The following is a 22,763-nucleotide window of genomic DNA, read 5'->3' on the forward strand; positions in this document are numbered from 1 at the left end:
TTTTTATAGCTTTGATGGCTTTGGTATTTTTGGCCACTGTTTCTCGATCTATGCTAAAACACTCTTATTAACTGTATTTTCTATTACTCACAAGGCATCTCTATACATGCAGTAATCTAATGCAGCTGTCTAAGTGTTTCGTGGTAATCTACAGATCAAATCTGTTTTTCTGTGTGCACATCCTCAGCCAATTTGGACTGCAGCCAGTCTCTTATATAAAAAAGGCTCTTGGAGTTCAAAGGTTACAGCTGCGACAACTGTCAGCCAGCCAGCAACACGACAAAAATATTTCACTCACATAAAGCATATGGCTTGTCTGTCTGCCCCGGCTGGCCTGTTTCACCATTTCGTTGCAAAATATTGCTTTAAACAAGAGTGACAAACTGACTCATTCCTTTGTCTTGCCACTTGTGGGCGTGTCAGACAGTCTCAATTTTAGATAATCAGATGTTAGCGAACAGTCTGTATGTCCTCAGAGTTCAATATTCGATGACACAGACGCTGATGAAAAGATGTGACACAAACATCAGATTCTGTTCCAACAATTAGATCATTTATTTGAATGGGGAGCATCTGTGTCATCTCCTCCTCCTTATTCTTCCACACATCATCATTTGTCTTTGAAAACTTTTAAGGCAGCTCATCCTCACTGAGATTAATCCAGCTTTTGTTATTAAGAAGAAAAAAAAAGCTATTTAAAGCCAAATTATCTAGATCACTGAATGAGTGAATGGACAAAAGCCAAACCAGCTCGGAGTTGTCATAAGAAGAGGATTCCTCTAAATCAAGTAGTGAAGTTTTGGCCTTTACTGAACACCGTCAATAAAGTGAAATCTTGTGACCTCACAATTTACATTTTGATTAATTTCCCTAATGGATCCATGAAATGAGAGATGTCTGGGGGAAGGCGATTATGCTTGAGTGGCTAGTCTCTTTGACTGGGATTTTCACTAGTGACTGGAATTAACATGGCTTAAATTCTCTCCGCCCCATAGCTAATTGAAACAAGTAATTCTCCAGAGTTGTCTTGCGCAGAGGGATGGGGAGGACTCAGTTCCATAACATGTTATCCTCAGAGCAAGCACGTTCGACAAGACCCGGTCTACTGCAGCAGAAAGCAAAGCAAAAATGGGTCTCCTGGTGGAAATAACTTTTGTAGCCATTCTCCACAGCTAAATAATTCACTTATTATGCCAACTATGCTAAACAGAAATAGAACACCGGTTTGAGGAGCTGACAGATGGAAGGGAGTCAATGCTTTGTGGAGTAATAAAAAGATGTAAAACACTCTGTTCAATAATGTGCACAAGTTAGATCTGTGATTTTTTTTCTTTTCTTATTTTTTGCATGACTTACAAGGTCCCACTACAGCTCACAAGACTTTCACTCAGTCTAGGCATGTAGCTGGAATTTGCTCCAGCAGAGGTGTGGATGAATATTCAGAGGCTAAGCTGCCTCCAAGGCCCTGAGAGACATGACACACACACACACATACCACCACCACCACCAAGGACCCCCACTGCCTCAGCCTCCAAGTCTCTCTCTCTCTCTCTCAGGCACAATCCCTTCCACCTTCCCTTGATGTGGTGGAGTACGTCCAACACTCCACAGGTGTGACCCACTCAGACCTGTGAAAGCCTCCACCCCCCCTGCCCTGTGATCAGGGAGGCAGAAAGAGCAGCTGCGCATATACTCGAGGCAAAGGCCAAATAATCACCGGGAGCCTCCTATTGGACATCTTGGAAAATTAATCAATCAGGACTGCAAGATGCACCGATGCCACCGTTGAACTGATCGATGAGGAAGTCCTTTGTCACTTCACAGCACACGTTAGACGTTTGAAGGTTAATAGCCAAAAAATGGGTGCATCAATCGCATTCAAGTCTCAAATAATAACATCCCATGCCTAGTTTAAAACTAATTTCTCGCATTTTTGCTGGATAATCTGGGACATATATTGGCATGCCCTTGGACATAATTTCATAAATGTGCTGCAGAGCGTGGCTGCTGTCAGTCAGGGAAACACGCACACGGACACACAACACACACCCAGTATCTAGATTGAGTTTTCTCACTCGGTGATTGGACTTGATATCTTCGTCATGGTCTACGCACAGCATCCCAAACCTTTGAGATTCAACATACTGCATAGGCTGCGCAACAGCACCTGTAACGTGCGAGCCGACCCAAAAGCGTCACATTTGAATCATTTATACCATCTCTGCTGCTGTCACCGTGAAAATTGCATTGATTGCAAGCGATCTCACAGTCACAGGAATTCATTATATCTGACAGAAAAATATCAGTCGGATAAAACAGAATTGTTGTGACTTGTTTAATTAGTCCAAAAGGATTTGGTACGCATGAAATGAGCCTTACAACTTCAATGCTGAGATATTTTATTAAAAACAAACAAACAAGCAAACAAACAAAAATATCAACTAAATCAGATTTGACTGGCAGTAGGGGTAGACAGGGTGGTTTTCTGTGTTTCTTGTTGCTCACTATATAGACGAAGATAAACACAATCCTCGACACTGAGGTCTGGGTGTGCTGAGGGGTGAAGCAGCAGGCGGCCAAATGGACGTTAAAATTAAACAAATTGATGCACAGCCTGTATGTCACACTCCAGCCAAAGCGCTGGTAGCTTTATATGCTTTAATCAGACATTCACACCTTTTTCCCCCGTCGTTCACTGATGGTGCATTTCTTTCCTGATAAAGGCGGTGTGCTTCACATCCAGTGCAAGGGGCGCATGTAGTCTTCCCTCTGTCAATGAGAAAGTGCTCTCGCCTCGGGTGTGGGATATGCGCTTCTCCGCTCTTTTATCCCGTAAAATCAGATCCGCTTTTCGCAGGAGCTGTATTAGTGAGTAGCTCTACTGGACGTGTCTTTTATTTTCCCTTCGCACACAGCCTAAAGTTAGGACTTGAGACTTTCAGCGCCACTTTTCCGAGGACAGCGCTCGAAATGATTTGGGGAGATTGACGGAGCCTCCAAACGAGTGTACATTCCCGCTGGATACTATTCAGAAAGAATGTTTAGACGCTTTTTTTGAAGCTCGGGAAATCTTCTCTCTACAAATTGATGCGCCCAACAAGATGCGATTTTGCCGCGGATATGGGTCACTTCTTATGAAAGGCTTCTTCGTGGACAGGAGAAAGGGGTAAGAATAGCCGCCCGAGCCGCAAAATGGGCCATGTATGACAATCAAATGTTTGTTAACGTCGTGACTTAAAATTACTTGATACTAAGTAGTGTGAACGCAGAGCGCTGGCAACGAGGACCCATGATAGATATCTGGGGGTGCACACAAAACATTTGTCATGTACATTTCAGAGCTGTATAATACTTCAATTGATGATTCACACGGTTGTAGTTTAGAAAAGTAAATATATGTGCTGGCTGTAAAAAGGAGTGCAACGCCCTGGACTGTAAGTGCATTGATTGTTTTTACGCGTTAAGGCGCAGCGTTTTGTGTGGAGCCCTGTATCTCGCTGCGCTGCAGAGGCGCCTGAAGTCTCGCAAAAATATGATAAAAGAATGACTCAATATCGAAACTACTGGAGCTGCGGGGTTTTAATATAAATATAGTTGCAGCTTTGAAAGCGCAGATTAGACCGAAACCATGGATAAATCCTCTCTTCAATTCAAGCAAAACCCAGTTTAACTCTGAAAGGCAGCAAATAAATGAATGAATGAAATGAAATGAACACAGCAGCATGCAAACAACCGCTTCATCGTTCCCAGCTCCCCCACATTTGTCTCATCCCCACCTCTCCCCCAGTGTCTCCCTCTCAGCCCTGAAACAAGTTGAGTCACGCAGGGGAGCACCCCGGCTGGGTGGTGTTTTGTGAGAGTGTGTCGGGGGTGGGGTAAACGGTGTGTGAACCATCGACTGTCTGTCACTGTGCTGTGCAGATGTGCAGCCTCCTGGCAGTGGAAGGGAGAGTGGAGACAGTAGTAGACCAGCTGATGTGAGACTGCTGCTGTACTATACCCCAGAGCAAACTTTAATAGATTATTTAGGCATACATGGGCTGCACTTTAAGGCTTTCTTTCCTGGTTATTAGGGATGCATATTAAGCTTGATTTACCTGCACAGTTTTTGTCTGTTGTTGGCCTTTTAATAAAGGGCTTGGAGAGGCAGTGAAGGTTCATGCCAGGAGCAAATTTTTTTAATACTGCTTCCATTTTGTGCTGCCCCCTCGGGCCTTTTTGTTGAGCCAAAGATTAGCTCTGTGCTATCTTACTCTCTTAGCTTCAATTGATGGTGGGGGGCTGCTATGATTACGGCCAAATATGCCATTGTCTGCATTCCCTCTGAACTTACAGCCAAGTGGGGAAATATTCTTCATATCAGTGGGTAATTATCTAAAGAGAGTGACTCAGCAAAAGAGAGATTTTTTAATTTGTTCTCGTCCAGCCTCTGAGGTCCCATGAGATGGATTTTATGTCTTATGTTGGGGTTATTCTTGTTGGCATGTTCTTCACTACTGCAGTGACTGATAGCCTACCTGGATCTAGCAACAAAGCGTGCTTAAGAAATCTCCCCCACAGAGAGATTGGGACGAATACTCTGTGCGCTGATTGCAGCTGACAGAGAGGTGCAGGGCTTATTCAAACAGCCTCAGATTTACTTTTCCAAGCTTTGCCTGGCTTATCATGTCCTCTGAGTTAGTTTAGCAAGTGCAGACTCAGCGTAAGACCCCTGGTTTGCCTGCTGCTAAGTTCTCTTCAATACAGTGTGGACGAGAGCGTAAGCAGCCATAAGAACATACTGTAGCATTGCCTCATTCTCTGCTTAATAATACAGAATTCACCAGCATACGTAGATAAGCTTTCCCAGTAAATTCAAATGCTTCTCTGTCTTTTTGTTCCATTGACAAAGGGGTCAAATAATGAACACATCACATTCATGATGGAAACCATGAAGATCAAAGTGATTGAAATCATTTCAGCAAGTGGGGGCTTGATGCTCTTCTCCAGTCTCCAGTATCCACGGTGTTTACTGTAGCTGCTGCATAGAGAAAGGCTCCAATAAACAAACGTGTTTTCCAAAACAGACCCATGGTTAAATTCCCACTAGACCTCTGTTGTTCCCTTTTACAAAAGCTTGCCTGGAAATGGGGAAATGTGTGTGCAGTGTATAGAGCAAAGGTTTTAGCTTTATTCTCCTCCCGGCAGGCACCATCTGCTCACCAGGGAGGTTTTCCAAACAATTCCATAGTAAAGATTGGAGGGATATGGGAAACTTGGCTACAGTACAAACACAGCATTTTATATGTGAAATAAATAGTAGGTCGTTTAATGTGAAATGAAACAGATGACTAAATATACGGATCTGTGTGTGAACTAAAACAGCCAAGTTAAAAATCCCTGCACTGATTTATGCCCTCGTGTTGCATTCACATTATGTAAGCATGCTTTCATAGATACTCAGAATATTGAATATTTTCTCTCAGTGCATTAAGAAACACTACGGCCATTCTCATAGTTGAGAATTTGTCAGCTTTTCACTTAAACTTCCTGCAATTAGTGGACTCAATTTTATCTCTCAAAGGACAGTTTTTTTTACATGCATTATACATTTATAGTGTGCTAAAATGTTTCATTTTGTACACACTATTAATTAATGGATTAATTTCATATCATATTTAAGGTATGATGAGCAAGCTATTTTAATGGACTTCTGACAGCAGTGATGGAGATTCCCCACACTTAGGGCTGATGGATGGAAATGAAATGTTTATCCTCATAACAGGCTATCATATATATATATATGAACAGACACTGTTTTCCCTTTAGGTGGTACCATTTCAATTGTCTGTTAGATTGTAAATTCTGAATAAAGCCACAGGTGGAAATTAGACCGTTTTAATGTCCATAATGCATCTTTTGAAGTAATTTTTGAGGAAACGCTGGCTTCCATTAACTCGTGTGTATTTCATGCATAACATGGCTTTGGTACTTATTACATTCCTGACACATAATTTATTCTACAATAGCGTGGAAAAGTGATTTGACTCCAGATTATTAACAATGGAGAGAAACAACACGAGAAAGATGCAGAAGAGTGATGTTGTGTATTTCCTGAGTCATCATACACACAGATTCTTCCTAGGGCAGCATTGTGTGAAATGGAGTGTGAAATGGAGTGTGAAATGAGTGCACTTAACATCCCTGCAGTGGATTATGCACATTATCTTACACTAGGGTTCGAGAGCATCTTGCCTCCTGCCTGCGAATCTGTCATCGAGTTACATTCACCTTTCCTCAAGCCCATTTAATGTTTCCTACATGCTGGAGTCCTTTTGTTCGATCAATTTTTTTTACTTTATCTCATATTGCACATTAATCTAGATATGATCATGCCAGTCATAAATAAATAAATAAATGATAGATGGACGAAATAAGACTTGATACTGATAACAAAAGCACCCATCCACCGAAGTTAAACTAAAAATAAACAGTTTTTGGACCCATTTTATTATTTGCTGTGTGCATAAGTAGCCAAAATTAGGATTTTTTTTTTTACATTTGAAACCCTTTTTCCAGTGTTGGTTGGAAAACCATGTGAGATTTTGTGTCTGCCAAAAAAACAGGAGTAGCTCCTTCGTGCAAGAGTGTTCAACAGTCATACAGGGAACACTGGACCTACATCACAGAAGAGGAAAGGTGTCACTTCTTCACTTTCACTTTTAGTTCCTCCATAAGTGGCCTCGACAGACCAAAAGGCAGTGGTGGAAAAATAGTGCATTTGGAGTAAAGGAGAGCTAAGATCACAGGTACAATCACATGTTCGAGAAGTTGTTGGAGAGCTTGTTGTATCCTTGCACCTGCAGGTCTATATTTTCTGGAAATGACTGTAGCATTGTAACTCTTCTTCTGTGGCTGTCATCAAAAGCCATTCTTTGAAACAAAGCCTGTAGAGAAACAGTGTGTAAAGCAAAAGCTGTAGCTGGAGCAGATGAAGTAGGTGGACATATAATAGAAATACAGACTGTTTCCCCCCTCTAAACCTTCATTTAATGTTACAGAGAAATACCAAATATTTGAAGCCAGATTTTTAGGGACCCAAAATACAATCAACACCACTACCTGACAATATTTTACAAATAAGGAAATTATCATACGGTAAGTAGTAGCATTGTTGCTGAAATTAAAGATACACCTATTTTTGACATGGCCAAATCATAGTTCTTCAGATCTTAAGCCTTTCACCCCCTTTGTGTGCATTTTCTTGTTTCAGAATGTGTTCAGATTTTAATTGAGTTAAAAAAAAAAAAAAAAAAAATTTTTTAACTTACTTTTAGTTTTAACTTAAACAAGAATGGAAAATGAAGTCACTGGCTTTATTATTATTAGGTCAGCAGTTTAGGAAATAAATAGGTCAGCAGTGAGTTGTTCAACAATCACACCTTACCAAGTAAATCCACAAAACAAAGACAGAAGTGTCCCAGTATTTCCCTTAGTCTTAGCTCCATCCCACCCGTAGCTGCCTTTAGCTCCCATTGGCGTCCCTCCACGATTATCCAAACGACCTCCCGTCCTCATTTGCCTCCTGCTGTTCCTCACATGTGCAGTTCCAATATAATGCATATGAACAGACTGCACCTGAATGCATTCTTTTCTTGACATGAAATTACCGCTGCTGCAAAAGAGAGCTGCTGACTTTTGTGTCAAGCTTCTTTTTTCCTTCTTTTTCCTCATTCAAGGAGTGACAATGACAACGACACCAGATATGAGAGCCTTGGCTGAGAATGAGTGCTGTGACAGTGCTGATGTTACGAGTTTCTACCTCCTATTTTCCCCAACCATCATCTGTGATTTCTTTTCCTGCTATTCATGGATGGTTGTGTAATGTTTGCTGATATCAGTGCTTCTCCTGTACTGCACCCGCATAATAAAATAATAGAAAAAGAAGCTTTGGTAACATACAAACTATTCAGAAAGGATACTTCATTGCTCTTCTTCACCTCATTGAATGCTCTTTACGTGGTAGATAGATACATAGACGCATAGAGATATGTATCGATACATAGATAGATAGGCGCTCTTATTTCAGTTGAGCTAGAATGGCCTGAGTAAAATTTGCCAACATAGCTCGTTTAGTTTTCTTTCCACCTCTGAATGTGGGTGAGGCAATAGAGGCTAGAGTCCACTATGATCATTCTGCACTAACCTGCATACTCTGCATGTAGACAATATCCTAACCCATTTGTTTTCTCGAACCCTCTTCTCAGATGATCAGCTTTCAGGTTGTTCATGGTGCATTTTTCTCTCTGTTATGTTTGAAGTTGTGAATCCATCATTTATTATTTAGAATGTGTGTTTTTTTTTGTTTGTTTTTTTTTTTTTAAGCTTTAAAAGCGTTAAATTCTTACATCATCCATCCATCCATCCATCCATCCATCCATCCATCCATCTTTTAAAAACGTATCCACTTCAGGGTCATGGGAAGGCCAATGTGGATTACGCTCTGGACAGGTCGCTAGTCCGTCACAGGGCTAACACAGAATAACAGACGTGCATTCACGCCTCTAGGCAATTTAGAATTACCAGTTAACCAAACAAGCCTCATGGGACTGTGGGAAAAACTGGGGTACCTGGAGCAAACCCTTGTTTTTGGAGTGTGGGACGAAACTGGAAGAACTGAAGGAAACCCACACATCACAGGGAGGACATACAAACGCCATGCAGAAATGCCCCAAGCCAAGCAGAAGGCGTAAATGCCCCCTGAGTTGCCCCTTAAATCTGCAGTAAATTATTTTTGTCTATAATGGGGCAGCTTAAGCTGTTAACACATCGCCTTACAAAAGGTGAATGTTTTGGCAGTAGTTGCTTATTTACCCATCTAACACACAAGAACACATAAACCATAAACTCAAGTCTTCTTTGTACAGACACTGATGTGGGAGTGTGTATGCTCTAAACAGAAACAGGCCTCTCTCCAGAAATTTGCTGCTCGCTGTTGAGACCGGCATAGCTTACAAAGAGGCTGCATGGCTCCTACCCACAGAAATAGAGCTCAAGTCACAAACCACATTACCTCAAATCCCAATCTCTGGTATTTGTAGATAACAAATTGGTTTGCAACCAAGCAAATGAGGGACACATGCTGCTGCCTAGCCAGCCTAAAGGAAGCAAATGTTTATGATTTGATGAAAATGCTAAGAATCACTGCCTACTCATACACCTGATTCACAGTTGAAGGAAAAAAATGTCCATCCCGGTTTTCCCTCCAAGGCACGAGCGATAAGCAGAGTTCTGTCCTTTCCTTCTAAGATTCCTAATTATTTAAAGTAACACTCAGGTATGCCATTCAGCGTGTTAGTACGAGCTCGGGAGCAGCTTGGGAGAACAAGAAAACAGAGACTGCTTTAGGTTGTCTTCCCAATCGACTCAAAGGTTTATTAAGTATACAACAGCTTATATAGAGAAAAAAAGGTTCGTGTGTCAGCTTTCCCAGTTCAAACCGGTACAGACCAAATAAGGAAACGTCTTCCTGCCTTGTGAGCAGAGAAGTATCCTTTGTGTAGTTTATCAGTTCAGCTACAATTTATGATCATTCCAGCAAAATACACTCCGAGACATAGAATACAGAGTTCTTTCATTAGTGAATTCTGAAACAAACCACCTGGCCTTTAACGAGCCTTTTTCTAAGAGATAAAGAAAAAGGGAGGATGGGAGTAAGGAAGTGGTCTCGTCTCTGTGGTGTTTTCGACCTTGGGGTACCAGCCTGTGAGTCTTACACATTAATTCTTGGGTCAGAGAGAAAGAGAAAAACAACTAGTAAATGGGCCTTATTGAGTAACAGTTTCATGTATGATATCACTATAAAACAATATCCTGTAAATGCTATCATGGTATCAAAATATCACAACAGTTCCCTCCTTTTATCATGAAATGATAACATAGTATAAAGACAGAATGTAGTAACATAATATAAAGACAAATCATAAACATAAAACAAATCATAAATGTAACTGGTCCTTCGAGCAAGCTTAATATCAAAAATTCTGAGAGCGTATACATGGTATCACACAACAGACAATAATCATCGAAAACAAAATAATACATGCTGCAACGGTTACAAAGGCTACAATTAGTTCCTTCCATTATCCAAACGTGTCCTGTAGCCACTTATGTAGCCACTGACCGTGACCTGCATTGGCAATTAGTTCTATCTTCAATGCTTCAAGTCTATTCATAGCTTGTGTGAATGAACCGTTAGGAGCGGTATTATTGGGAATGAAAGTACAGCATACATCAACGGTCACTAGACCACAGGTACCGGTCCAATTAACAGGTAGGGCTAGTCTAAGAGTATTGTTGCACAACCAATAACCGTTAGAGATTGCTCTAGTTAGGCGCGTGACCATGTGTGATTTAACTAACTCCCCCCAGTCAGTATCATTTAATACACCCTCTGGGGGAACAATGATCGATTCTCTGCTCGAACTTGAACTGTGTGTGTGTTCCTCCAGATATGATACAACTTCAGCCACAGAGACAGCTAGCCATGTCTCATTACATCGTGCACCTGGGGAGTCAGAGAAAAATGTATAGTTATCCTTTGTATAATCTATGTGTGTGTCTGGGCCAGTTAACTTTAGTCTGCGCAGACATATCATACTAGTATTAAAATGGAAAGGGATCTGTCCTAAGGGCAGTGAGGGTTTTAACCTATTCTTAGGGCGTTTCATTGGGGCGCAGGTCCCTGCGGTGTCATTAGATAACTTCAATAATTCGCCTAATGGAGTCTCAGGGTTAGTTGGTGTGTGTGTGTGTCTAAGTAAGCAGTCGAGAGGGCTCAGAGTCAACTGTAAAGTGTCTTTAAGGAGAGCATTATCTCTGCCGATTTTCTCTAGTCCCTCAGTGAGGGGGAAACCGGATATGGGGTATCCTACTATTACCTGTTCTGGATTAGCCTTTGAACAGACATAACAGTTACTGTTTCCTAAATCACGAGCGGCTGTTCTGGCATTTTCATACCAGGAGTTGACTCCTGTTCTAGAGGGCGCATAAGATGGTTTATTAGTGGCGTCTATGTTGCTATTTACTGATTTTAGGGAACGTAATGAGTGCATTAAGTAGGTGTCTTGCAAAATAGAGCATGAGGTATAGTCAGCAAAATATGACCTGCAGAAATGTGAACATGGTTGCAGTCTACAATACAAAATAGCAAAGAAAAATCCTAAGGTTAATGCGATAAGTATGATAAATAACCTAAATATATAAGAAAAACAGTTCTTCAGTTGTCTCCTGGCCTGGTCCCAGGTTCGAGAGACACAGAATAAGCGTCGTATGATGACAATGGGCATTTCATTTTCTCCATTATCAGGATGGAATGAGTCTAGCTTTATCAGGTTAGACATCATGTGGTACTTTTGGCTTTCTGTTCCTGCTGGATGTTTGAGTACCTTGTTGTTGTTCAGGTGAAGCATCAAAGAGCTCTCTGAGTCTTGGCTCTTTCAGGCGTTGTGTGTTAATCAGTGATTGTGTGTGTATGTGGATTGAATTGGATCCTGGCGCTGGCCCGCCGGAGATGTCATCTGCTTGATCGACGCCTGAGATGGTCCGCCGATTGGGCTGGTCTTAACCCTGCTGGCATGAATCCACTGAGGTTGTCCGTCTGTGAGGATGCTGGTTCTTCGTCACTGCCAGTACAGTCTGGGGCTGGAACACGCGCGGCCTCCCAAAATGTCCTTGGTTTTAGTGACTTCACCAACACGCATCTCCTTGTCTCCACTGGTGGAACTGTGGAGGGGAAAGGCTGAGAGAGACAAACTTTCTGATAGTTATTATTCAGTTTTTCTACCAAATTGTAGACATAGTCGGACAATGCAATATCTACATCACCTTCTACTAGCGGTGCCCCTCTGGAAGCTGACCATGGTGTTGGAAATAGTCTTATTTCAAATGGAAATAATTTGGTTACTGCAGATGGAGTCATAATGTATGAAATGGAAAATCTGGTTGTGGTAAATGCTGATGTTTTGCTTTTGAGCTACCTACATTAGTTCGCGCACATGTTAGACAGGTTGCTAATATGCTTTTTACTGCATGTGATGTTTTCTCAATTACAAATCTTGATTTTATTGCCCCTATTACCCCTCTTTGTCCGACATGACTCACACAGTGAAAATGTCGGGCAAGGACTGGCATCAGGGAATATGGGAGGGCAATCAAACCCTTAAGATTTTGTATAAGCCATCTCTGTCATCTAAGGTACAGTCATTATTCTCCCAATAGGTGTAATCAGATGCAGAGGCTTGCTCTTGTATGAATTTTAAATCAACATTTGTTTCTAAATAGTCTGGGAGTGTAACAAGTGGCAGCTGTAGGGGCACAGATAATACTTCCTGCGGAGGTGGGAGCTGTGATGCAGCTGCAGCCTTGGCTGTCACGTCTGCTAAGGCATTACCTGTTGCTTCGTCTGTGTCAGCTGTACTGTGTCCTTTCGTTTTTACAACTGCAATGGCCGATGGTAGCTGTATAGCCTGAAAAAGTCTTTGAACAAAATCAGAATTTAGCAATTTATTTTCCATCAGCAGATCTAAATCCTCTCTGTCTCCACAATGTGCCAAAGTCATGTACGACGCCAAATGCATAGCGGCTGTCTGTGTAAATCGTCACATGCTTATCCAAATGTAGCTCACAGGCGCGTATTAAAGCCATGAGCTCTGCTTTTTGTGCTGAGTGAAATGGTAATGAGTGAGCCTCTAGTATGATGTCAGGCACTGTTACCACTGAATAGCCACAAAGAAATGAGTTGTCACTCGGCCTTGAACAGGACCCGTCCACATAAACCGTGGCTGAGTCTGGGATAGGTGTTTGCTCTAAATCTGGACGTGGTGCTGTGGATTCCTGTATACATGTCATGCAGTCATGATCGTCAAGCCTGTCTGAGCCATCCTGTCGGTCAGAAGAACACAGCATAGGATCAATAAATGTGCTGGCGAATCAGGTGTGCTGCTCGCTTTTATAGTGAGATTTGCATATGTTGTGTAGTTATGTTTGCTAGAATGGTCGTGACCTGGTGATTGGTGTGTAGAATAGTGTCATGTGAGAGTGTAAGCTTCTCGCAGTCCCTTATCATGATAGAGCAAGCTGCTACTGCCCTCAGGCAGGCCGGCATTCCCTGAACAATTCAGGCAGCACCTTTGAGTGGCGGAGGTCAGCACTCCCTTTAATGCATTGAAAGAGGCAGTCATTTCTGTGGATCACAGTATTCGAGGAGGCTTCTCTTTTTTACAACAGTCACGCAGAATGTGGTCATGAAAAGAACAGTCTGGTATCCACTGTCTGCAATAGTTCACCATGCCCAGGAAGGACAACATTTCCTTCTGTGTAGTGGGCCGAGGGACGGAGGTCACAGCTTTGACCCTGTCTGCAGTCATGGAACGTTTTCCGTGAGACAGTGTGAATCCCAAATATTGAACAGAAGTCTGACAGTACTGCATTTTCTTTGCTGATGCTTTGTGGCCAGTCTTTTGGAGGTGCTGGAGAAGCATGTGTGTAGCAGTTTGACATAGTTTTTCACTTTCAGCACAGAGGAGGAGGTCATCCAGTACAGCCCTGGAGGAGTGAAGCTGTCCAGGGTAGCACGGACCACCATTGAGAAAGCAGCAGGGCTGTCTACCATGCCTTGGGGCAAACGAGTCCAAGTGTACTGCTTATTTCTATGTGTGAATGCAAATAACGGCTGTGTGTCTTCATGCACAGGTACTGAGAAAAAGGATCGGAGCATAAATCCACCACGGTAAAATGTGTATGCAATGCATGTCAATATGCTGTGAACATCTGAAACGAGAGGTGGCAGAGGAATGTTGACTGCATTAATTTGCCTTAAGTCTTGTATGAAACGCCATACGCCAGGTTTGTTAGGCTTTGGCACAGGATTGACAGGAGTGTGGGCTTTATTACTCCTGTAGTCAATAAATCTCCTATCATGACATCTAGGGCTGCGGCTTTTTCGGCAGAAATGGGATGTTGCTTGACATATACTGGCTTGTTGTGTTTTAATAGGTGTACGTGATAAAGTGTACAGTCAATAAATCCTATATCATTCTCACTTTTTGACCATAATGTCATATTCTGGTATTCAGCTGGCAATGTAACTGCAGAAATAGTACAGTGGATAGGGTAGGTTAGATCTATGTGACGACATGGTGTAGTTATGTCATAAACTATGTCTGAGTTATGTGACAAAATCACTGTTTGACCTTAGAGAAACAAAAGTGTGGCTCCCAGTCATGGGATTACCTGGTAGTGGCGTCTGTACACGTTTTTTTGGCACAGTGTGTGACATAGAGTACCGGACAAAAAGGATGTTGAGTTCATTCTCTGCTGAGGGTCCAGCTGACACAGAGGATGTTCCTTCTCCATCATGTCGGTACATAGGGCAGAGAAAACATAAGCTGTTATCAGTGTCAGCAAACATTTCACCCTTTATGTTAAATGAAATACACAAATTCATTTTTGCTCTGGGTGTCTGCGGCTGCTGGAAAACTGAGCCACAACAAAAACACATATCTCTACTTTTATCCTTCCGTCCTCTGAAACTTCCTTGCTGTGCTGGAGCGGGTAATCCTGCATACATTAGTTTCTCACTTTCCTCTGAGCCTTCTACATCAAAATTCAACTTTATCTTAACACTTTTAGCTTTCGTGGTAGTATCTGCACTGGCCTTCAGTTTTACTGACCTGTTTTCTGGCGATAATCGTTCGGGATAGGGCTCCGGAAATAAATTAGAATGCATTGAACTTACAGTCCGTAAGTTGTAAACAAAGTCAGTCACATAAGCACTTCCGCATGTTCTGGATACGTGATCATGGACGTCTTCACCGATTCGCGGACGTAGGTTACACGTAACCGGAAATGGGAGTTGTACTGAGCCGTTATTTGAGACTTTATTTTGTATTTTATTAATTTTTGGTTTTACAGGTACTTTAGATTTTTTATCGGACCTGTCTGTGGTCTTTGAATAATTCTGACCCATGTTCAGTGATTTCCAGAGGGGTTTACACGCTAGGAGGATTTAGGTTAGTATTTTCGCTGCGGCACAGCTGAGGTCACTTCAAATTTATTGCTAGCAATTTTTGTTTGGGTGAGCAACTCTCACTTAACGAGCAACTTCTCGCAAAACAACAGGCAACTTCCTGTGTCTTTCTTCTTTTAATTTACTGCTTTTAACCCTTGAGACCCGTGTTTTTTTTTTTTTGTTTTTTTTATTCAAAAGAAAAATTAAACAATTAATTATTATTATTATTATTTTTTACGTATAAATGTGTTGTGTCTTTCCACTCACTCCACTTGATTATAACTGATTTATTTATAACATTTTATATAAAAGAAAAACGAGAAGCACATTAATTCATAGTAATTTAACATAAAATTGTTTGATAGTGTTAATTTGGAAAGCCACAACTCTAGCGGGTCCACCAACACCACACAAGGGTTAATTTACTTTATTCGGGGACTGAGGAAGTCGTCAGTGTATCTCTCTGGATCACTAAGTGAAACTTCGTCAGCATATCCCGTTTTTTTATGGATCGATCACTGAGAGAGGTATAATACGGTCTTTATATAAATATGAAAGACGCATATTTACCTTCTGTCAGGTAATCCCACTTCTGACGCCAAATTGAAGGAAAAAAAATGTCCATCCCGGTTTTCCCTCCAAGGCACGAGCGATAAGCAGAGTTCTGTCCTTTCCTTCTAAGATTCCTAATTATTTAAAGTAACACTCAGGTATGCCATTCAGCGTGTTAGTACGAGCTCGGGAGCAGCTTGGGAGAACAAGAAAACAGAGACTGCTTTAGGTTGCCTTCCCAATCGACTCAAAGGTTTATTTAGTACATAACAGCTTATATAGAGGAAAAAAAGGTTCGTGTGTCAGCAGGTTCCGGTACAGACCAAATAAGGAAACGTCTTCCTGCCTTCTGAGCAAAGAAGTATCCTTTGTGTAGTTTATCAGTTCAGCTACAATTTATGATCATCCCAGCAAAATACACTCCTAGACATAGAATACAGAATTCTTTCATTAGTGAATTCTGAAACAAACCACCTGGCCTTTAACGAGCCTTTTTCTAAGAGATAAAGAAAAAGGGAGGATGGGAGTAAGGAAGTGGTCTCGTCTCTGTGGTGTTTTCGACCTTGGGGTACCAGCCTGTGAGTCTTACACATTAATTCTTGGGTCAGAGAGAAAGAGAAAAACAACTAGTAAATGGGCCTTATTGAGTAACAGTTTCATGTATGATATCACTATAAAACAATATCCTGTAAATGCTATCATGGTATCAAAATATCACAACACTGTCAGTTAATGTGTCTCTGATAAATTTGGCAGATTAGTAATTGTTTCATCATTTTCATTAATTGTTTCTTCAAGTTTGAACTTATATCTGTCATCAGAATCACGATTAAAACATCAAAAGTGAGGATTTACACTGCAGTAATGCTGTCTTTATAGGGGCAGGCTTTGCATGTTATCCCTGTCTCTGCATGGGTTCACTCTGGGTACCCCGGTTTATTTCCACAGTCCAAAGAACCTTTTCGGTTAATTGGTGATTCTAAAGTGTCAGTAGGTGTCAATGGTTATCTGTCTCTCTGTGAGAGATTGCAGACTGCTCCAGGGTGTAAACAGATATGAGAGCAAAATGATAAATGTTTCATTTCAAGTAAATGCATTTGTATTAAAATGTGAGCCTAAACATTTTTCAAACCCCAAAGTTTTGATTGTTATGCAACTTAACACTGAAAGATGTAAGACACATCTCTCTTGATCAGATTGACAGCTTGTTAGCAAATGAGAGTCCATCCATGGAGAAGACACGAGAGCAAAGACAGAAAATCAATTCATAGGCATGTTTTCACATCACTTCCTTCAACATAATAAACAAGAATGTTGGGTTTGAACTGGTGCATGTAGATTGCTTTTATTTAACAGTCTTTAACAGGCAATGGGTTGTAATGGGTCTATTTTATAAATATTCTTTTAAGTATGTTTAAAGCATTTTAAACTTTGATAAAAGTTAATTTTATTAATAACTGCATATTGAGTTTCTGTCTTCTCCATGCACTCTCCCTCTCATGTATTACCTCAGTTGCAATCTTACCAACCTGTTAAGATTAGCCAAGAGAATTGTGTCTTACAGTTTTTCAGTATAGGTCCCACCCACAAGATTTACTTTGCTACAACATTTTGCTTGCCTTCTTTAATTGTTAGTGTATTTCACAGCAAACTGCACAAAAAATAAATTGCATGCAAAACCATATGGTTTAAATGCTCCTTTTGTACGTCTAAAATGCCTCTTTTGTTCTAGCTATTGGAGTGTCGACCAAATAAGATCCATTTTAGTGATAATAACACCCCACTAGGATTTATGCTGAAGGAACCCAGTGTACACACAGATGTTAGGATGCTCATGGTACAATAAAATGTCTCTCAAAGTGATTTACTCTTTATCATGGGAACAAATCTGAATGGTATATTAAACTTTAGAATGCTCAGACTAACCATTCAACACACTTAAGGTGACATGCTTGCTGAGTGGTTTTCAGCTGAGGTGGGAACTCCAGCCTATAATGAAGTCTTGCAGATGAACTACTTTTAGCCACCCTCTTTGCTTCTCTGCAGTGAGGGGGGAAAAAAACTGGAAATAATGTCAGTAGATGCAGATTTTCAAGTTTTATGTTGTTTCTTCTATGGCCTTTTCTGCACCAGCTGTCTACAAAGCCATCACTTATCAGCACAGGTGTTGATAAAGTGGCTTCAATTATTGGTTCAGACATCTGCATTACAAATGGATGCCTGGGCCGTTACCCGGGGATAACTCCGGTTCACACAGTCACACTCTGCCAGTTGAGAGGAAGGTGTTTGATTCAAAAATATGGCTCTACTCAGAAATAGATTGCTCGGCTTGCTATGATGAGATTAGTGTGTTGCAGGTTTTGGTGTTTTGACAGAACATGAAGGGATCGCTATAGCTCCTGTATGGCTGACGTGCCCTAGCATTAGTGTCTATGGGCACTAAGGCGAAGGCTGAATCCTCTGATGTCCTGTGGTTATTCATTTAACTTTGCAACGGCTGATTAAACTACCTCTGCCTTCCTTTTATCAAAGCATGACATGATGACAGCTTGACAATGAAGCCTTTTTTATTTTAAATCTGCATTGCACCATTTACTGCTATCAGTGGCACAGACATATTAAAGTGAAACTTGCTGTCATTGATGCAGTTACACATGCAGGAACACAAAGGAGAACTGGCATATCTCAATTTTTGCGATAAATTTACACTGTTGCAAGTCAGATCCTGCTATTGAGCTTTCAAATTAGCGTTGTAGATGAATGTGCATGTGCTATTTACAAATTGCACACACATACTTAATTTATGGAACATTTAACTAAAAAAGGGGGGCATGCAATAAGAAATGTAGAAGTTAAGGTACAAGTAAAGAGGGATCTGTGCAAGGTGTGGTTTGTGTTATTCCCGATATATCTGAGCAAATGGGAAAATAGCTTGATCAGACTTATCAGCATTCACACATGTGAATATTCACTGAAGCGCTGTGCTATTGCTTTAATCCTCAACACGTGGGCTATCATTAACAGGAGCTTCCTAAAATAAAATCAAAACCCTATATCTCTTCTGACCAACTGCTGTGCACACACACATAAAAGGCAAAAAAATGATTTAAGTTCTCTGAATATCTGTCTCAACCACATCCACCTACACTTTGCACACAGAGCACAAAAGCATATGTACATCACGTTGAAAGGCATGCACACAGATGCTCACTGACACATGGAGAAAATGCTACAGAGATACTTATGACCACATGCTACAGATATGAGAGATTAGATAGATCTACAAACATGCAAATCACAACTGCACGTAAGACTAAGGGGGTGGATGCAAAGAGAGTGTGTCCATGAGCTGTATGCTCTTCTGAGATCCCTCTAGCCCACCGTGGGTGTTTTGTCTTTCCTGCGAGGGATGCTCGTTGTTTTGCGGAGGCAGGTTCAGCTCTAGGATTAATGAAAAGCTCCATCTTAGTCATGAAAAGAGCATTTTCACAATCTATTTAACATCATGCATACCAAAGGCTCACATTAGGCGCTGTTGACTTATGCTAGCCTACAGCAGTGTTTTCTGATGCATTCATTGCCACTGCTGTGATCTTCTGTGGGTAGGCTGCCCCCCCTCCAGCCGTGCCCATTGAGTCTCTTGCATTTCTCATGTTCACTGTCAGAAAAGTCATTCTTCAGCGCTGAGATGAAATATGGTGCACAACTGGAAGTCTGAGGGAGTTATTGAAGAAATGAGAGTAATAAAGCTTCCCAGGACTTCAGCGTTCTTTTTGGATAATGTCTTTTTTTTTCATCTGGCGATGGATGATTGTCCACAGAAAGAGAGGATTCACTGGCACACAGCATGGTATTAGCCAATTTAGCCAAACCTTCAGGTCAAACAGCACTCTGTGAACTTGCTGAGAGTGGGGCTAGGTCAAAGGATTGCAATGCAGGATGTTTCTATCTCAGTGGCCGAGCTGACCTAACCGAGACTAAAGTGGTGTAATAGGCTGCAGTGGAAAAGCTCACAGAAGTGCATTCCATGAGTGTTGGATGTTTTTTCAGCGGTTGCTCCTAGTGAATTATTTAGTGAACATGCTTGTAATTACACAGTGAATACAGCGAGGCCGATTGGGTTGTGGTGTGCCTAGATCATTGCAGGGATCACAGGACAATGTGATGAACTCAAAAGCATTCCAGGAACTGCTGCATACTGCTGCTCTCCTCTTCCCCACCGCCCTCTCCCCTTTAGCACTGTCAGCAATTTTCTCCTGTGAATGGCTGGCGTCAGGGCAGCCTTCTTAGAGCTTTTAAACGGTTGTTAAAGGTCCTTGTGAGACATGGCCTCTATCCTTCCATTTCCACCCACACCCTCCACTGCCCACAAAGCCCTCAAAGCAATCACAGCTTCTCAGGATGTCAGTTAGCATTAGGGTATCACCCCCACCCCACCCCTTACGCCTGCGATCAGGGCTCAGCCGGGCAGGGTAACTGGGCCACTGCGAAGGCACTCACTTGTAGCAGCCAAGGGAGAGACCGGTCATCTCTGCCACAGTAACCTTTAAGAGCTTTTCAAGGATCGGGATGTGATGGCGTGGGCGATGAATGATGGTGAAAGTAATGCTCTGATTCATCTGTTGGTGTAAACACAGAATGACTAGCACAGCAGAACAAGATGCAGCTATGGACTCAAATAAGACACAAATGTCATCCAATTCAGTTTTTTAAGGGTAAGACAACTGGAGGGCCCATTATGTGGCCCTGCTCTCCAGACCTGTCCAGGTTGGTTCGTCTGTCAAAGTAAAATGGCAGGACTGCAAATTCTGCTTGACAGCGCATACTCCCCTTAGGGAGACTAAGTGGCATCAACCTGTCCTAGTCACACACTGTTGCTGACAAGGTGATGATGAACACCTTTCATTAAAAAGAGGAAGCTGGGGTTTTACTGTGAGAGAGCATGTTCCGGTCTTAATGTCAAAGAGAATGGCTGGAAGAGGGAGCCTTGGGGCCCAAACTCTATACTGTTTTATATGCCAAGAACTCCTGTATGTCGCCATGATGTACATTAAAAAACCCATAGGACCTGCAATTAGAGGCACACAAAAAGGTGGCTGCTTGGATTAAAGCACTCCCACGAAAATAGTTTGGATCTTGTCACAACTGCAGGTAACGTATGATATTTGGATTTATTGCAAAAAGACTAATCGTTCCAAATTAGAGTCCACAGATTGTGGAGCTTTGGTGCAATTAAAAACACAGATTTCTAGGGGGCAAAACATTGCAATATTGATAGATTGATTGTCTGGTATGGGGGAAATATCCCACCCCACACTCCTTTGCATGCAGATAGCACAACTAGTAAAAGTGGAGGTGGCTGCTGTCTCAGCCTGTAGCAACATTTACAAGGATTTACTGTGAAATTTGAAGATAAGTGGCAGATAGTAGTCTGTCTGCATACATACAGCTTTAGTTTTAACTTGTTTTTAACAAGTCGTGTCAACCTAGCAAGCATAAAAATTACACGAGATGGATGGGACCGCTTTACATGTAACTTCTCTCCTTGTTAAAGGTTATTAAACAGATGATGAGATAGGAGTCAGTAAAAATGAGTAGTTATTGTTAAATCTAGAATAAGGTTATAGCTCAACTCAGTTGTGTAAAGTGCGAATGGATTTGATTTGGCTGCCTGACTGCTGTCCACTAATGAAGCTTTGGCTGCTGCATGTCTAAGCACTAATTGGGTACATTGAAAAAAGCCCCATTAGAACCCATACTAACTGTGTCTTGAGATAGCAGACTTATTTTTGTAATAATAGTGAGTGCTGGGTTCAAGATGGTTGAATTTTTAGTTTGGCAAATCCCATGCGCATTGGAGCTGGCAGGCTACACTGAAGATGCCAATACAGAAGCCGCTTTGGTAAAGCAGTTAAAAGCTGCACAGCTTTAGATATAGGATGCTGTTTTCTGGGGTTGCTGATGCTGCCCTGTTTATACACAATTTTCATTTTACAGTATATTGCTTTCAATTGCATTTTAATCAAATGCAGGGAAAGCGAGCCTAGTGTAAACACACAGAAACGTCAACTGTGATTGCTTGACCCCAAGAGCTTTGGTATTAGGTGAAGAATTTTAAAACATCAGCTGTTGAAATAATTTAACATTGTATAAATCATTAACCATCTGTGGCAGTGGCTGCAAAATATTTTGGCAACTTTAAGCCCAGTACTTAGAAAACATGGCTTGATAAGCAATACTGACTCATCTGTAATTGCTTTATAGGGACAGGAGCTCATATCTGGCAAAAGAAATATTGCAGAGACTATTTTCCCCTGGTCACTGCGATAGCTTTTTGCTGATTATGATACATTTCCCCCCCTTAAATGTATTTATATATATATATATAGTTTACTTCCATGGGCACCAGAATTAATCAGTGTGGTCTCATTTACTTTTGAGGGGGCACTGGCTTGCAGCCTCCAAACACACATGTGTTTTTAAATGGAAATTTGATGTGCTGTAGCTTCAAAATGCAAAGCAGAACCCTTTTTGTCAATATATATGTATATAGAACACTGCAGCTTAAATATCGACTGTCTTTGCCATCACTATGTCACAGTGCTGATCATTTTTGACAGATGTTTGTTATCTCTTAGGGAGGTAAAGAGTCATACTGCCTGGTGTAAAAGCAAATCCCTGCCAGGATGTCATCACATCGGGTGTCCAAACTATAAATATATATATGATATACAAAGCTAATAATTATTATAACAGTAAAATACAACAACTGCAACATCTGCTAATAATACCATCATAAAACAATTATATTGAGCTGCAAGGTCAAAAAGATTAAAACTTATTTCCATTTCCCACATTTTGATTGTTCAGCTGAACAAAGAGGGAAGATGTGGAGCATTGGATCCATTAGAGTCCACTAGCTGAATGTAAATTATGACATTAGAAGCAATAAAATAGCTTGGATCTCCCAGTAAACACTAGTGTCTGAAGTACCCTGGCTGCCAGCATATGGCTTCAAACGAGACACAGCTCCCACACCTACAATCCATCCACAAATCATTACTGGCCTAATGAGCAACATCAAACCCTGACATTACAACATGTTACTACTACCTCCATGACAACTAGGATGGCAGAAAAAAGAGCAATCCGTCCTTGGCTT

General features: G+C 41.4%; 1 protein-coding gene across 1 annotated transcript in view; it reads left to right on the plus strand.

Moving 5' to 3' along the window:
* The first annotated feature begins 2,738 nt into the window (after positions 1-2,738).
* LOC146632685 (metabotropic glutamate receptor 4-like) overlaps positions 2,739-22,763 on the plus strand; it is a 222,497-nt gene continuing 202,472 nt past the window's right edge. The window contains exon 1 of the mRNA XM_085353439.1: positions 2,739-3,166. The gene's annotated coding sequence lies outside the window, so the exon portion shown is untranslated. The remainder of the gene's footprint in view (positions 3,167-22,763) is intronic.

This window comes from Diplotaxodon limnothrissa, linkage group LG5, assembly GCF_057381915.1.
Source record: "Diplotaxodon limnothrissa isolate DT_005_m linkage group LG5, D_limnothrissa_male_GT1.1, whole genome shotgun sequence".
NCBI classification, from domain to species: domain Eukaryota; kingdom Metazoa; phylum Chordata; class Actinopteri; order Cichliformes; family Cichlidae; genus Diplotaxodon; species Diplotaxodon limnothrissa.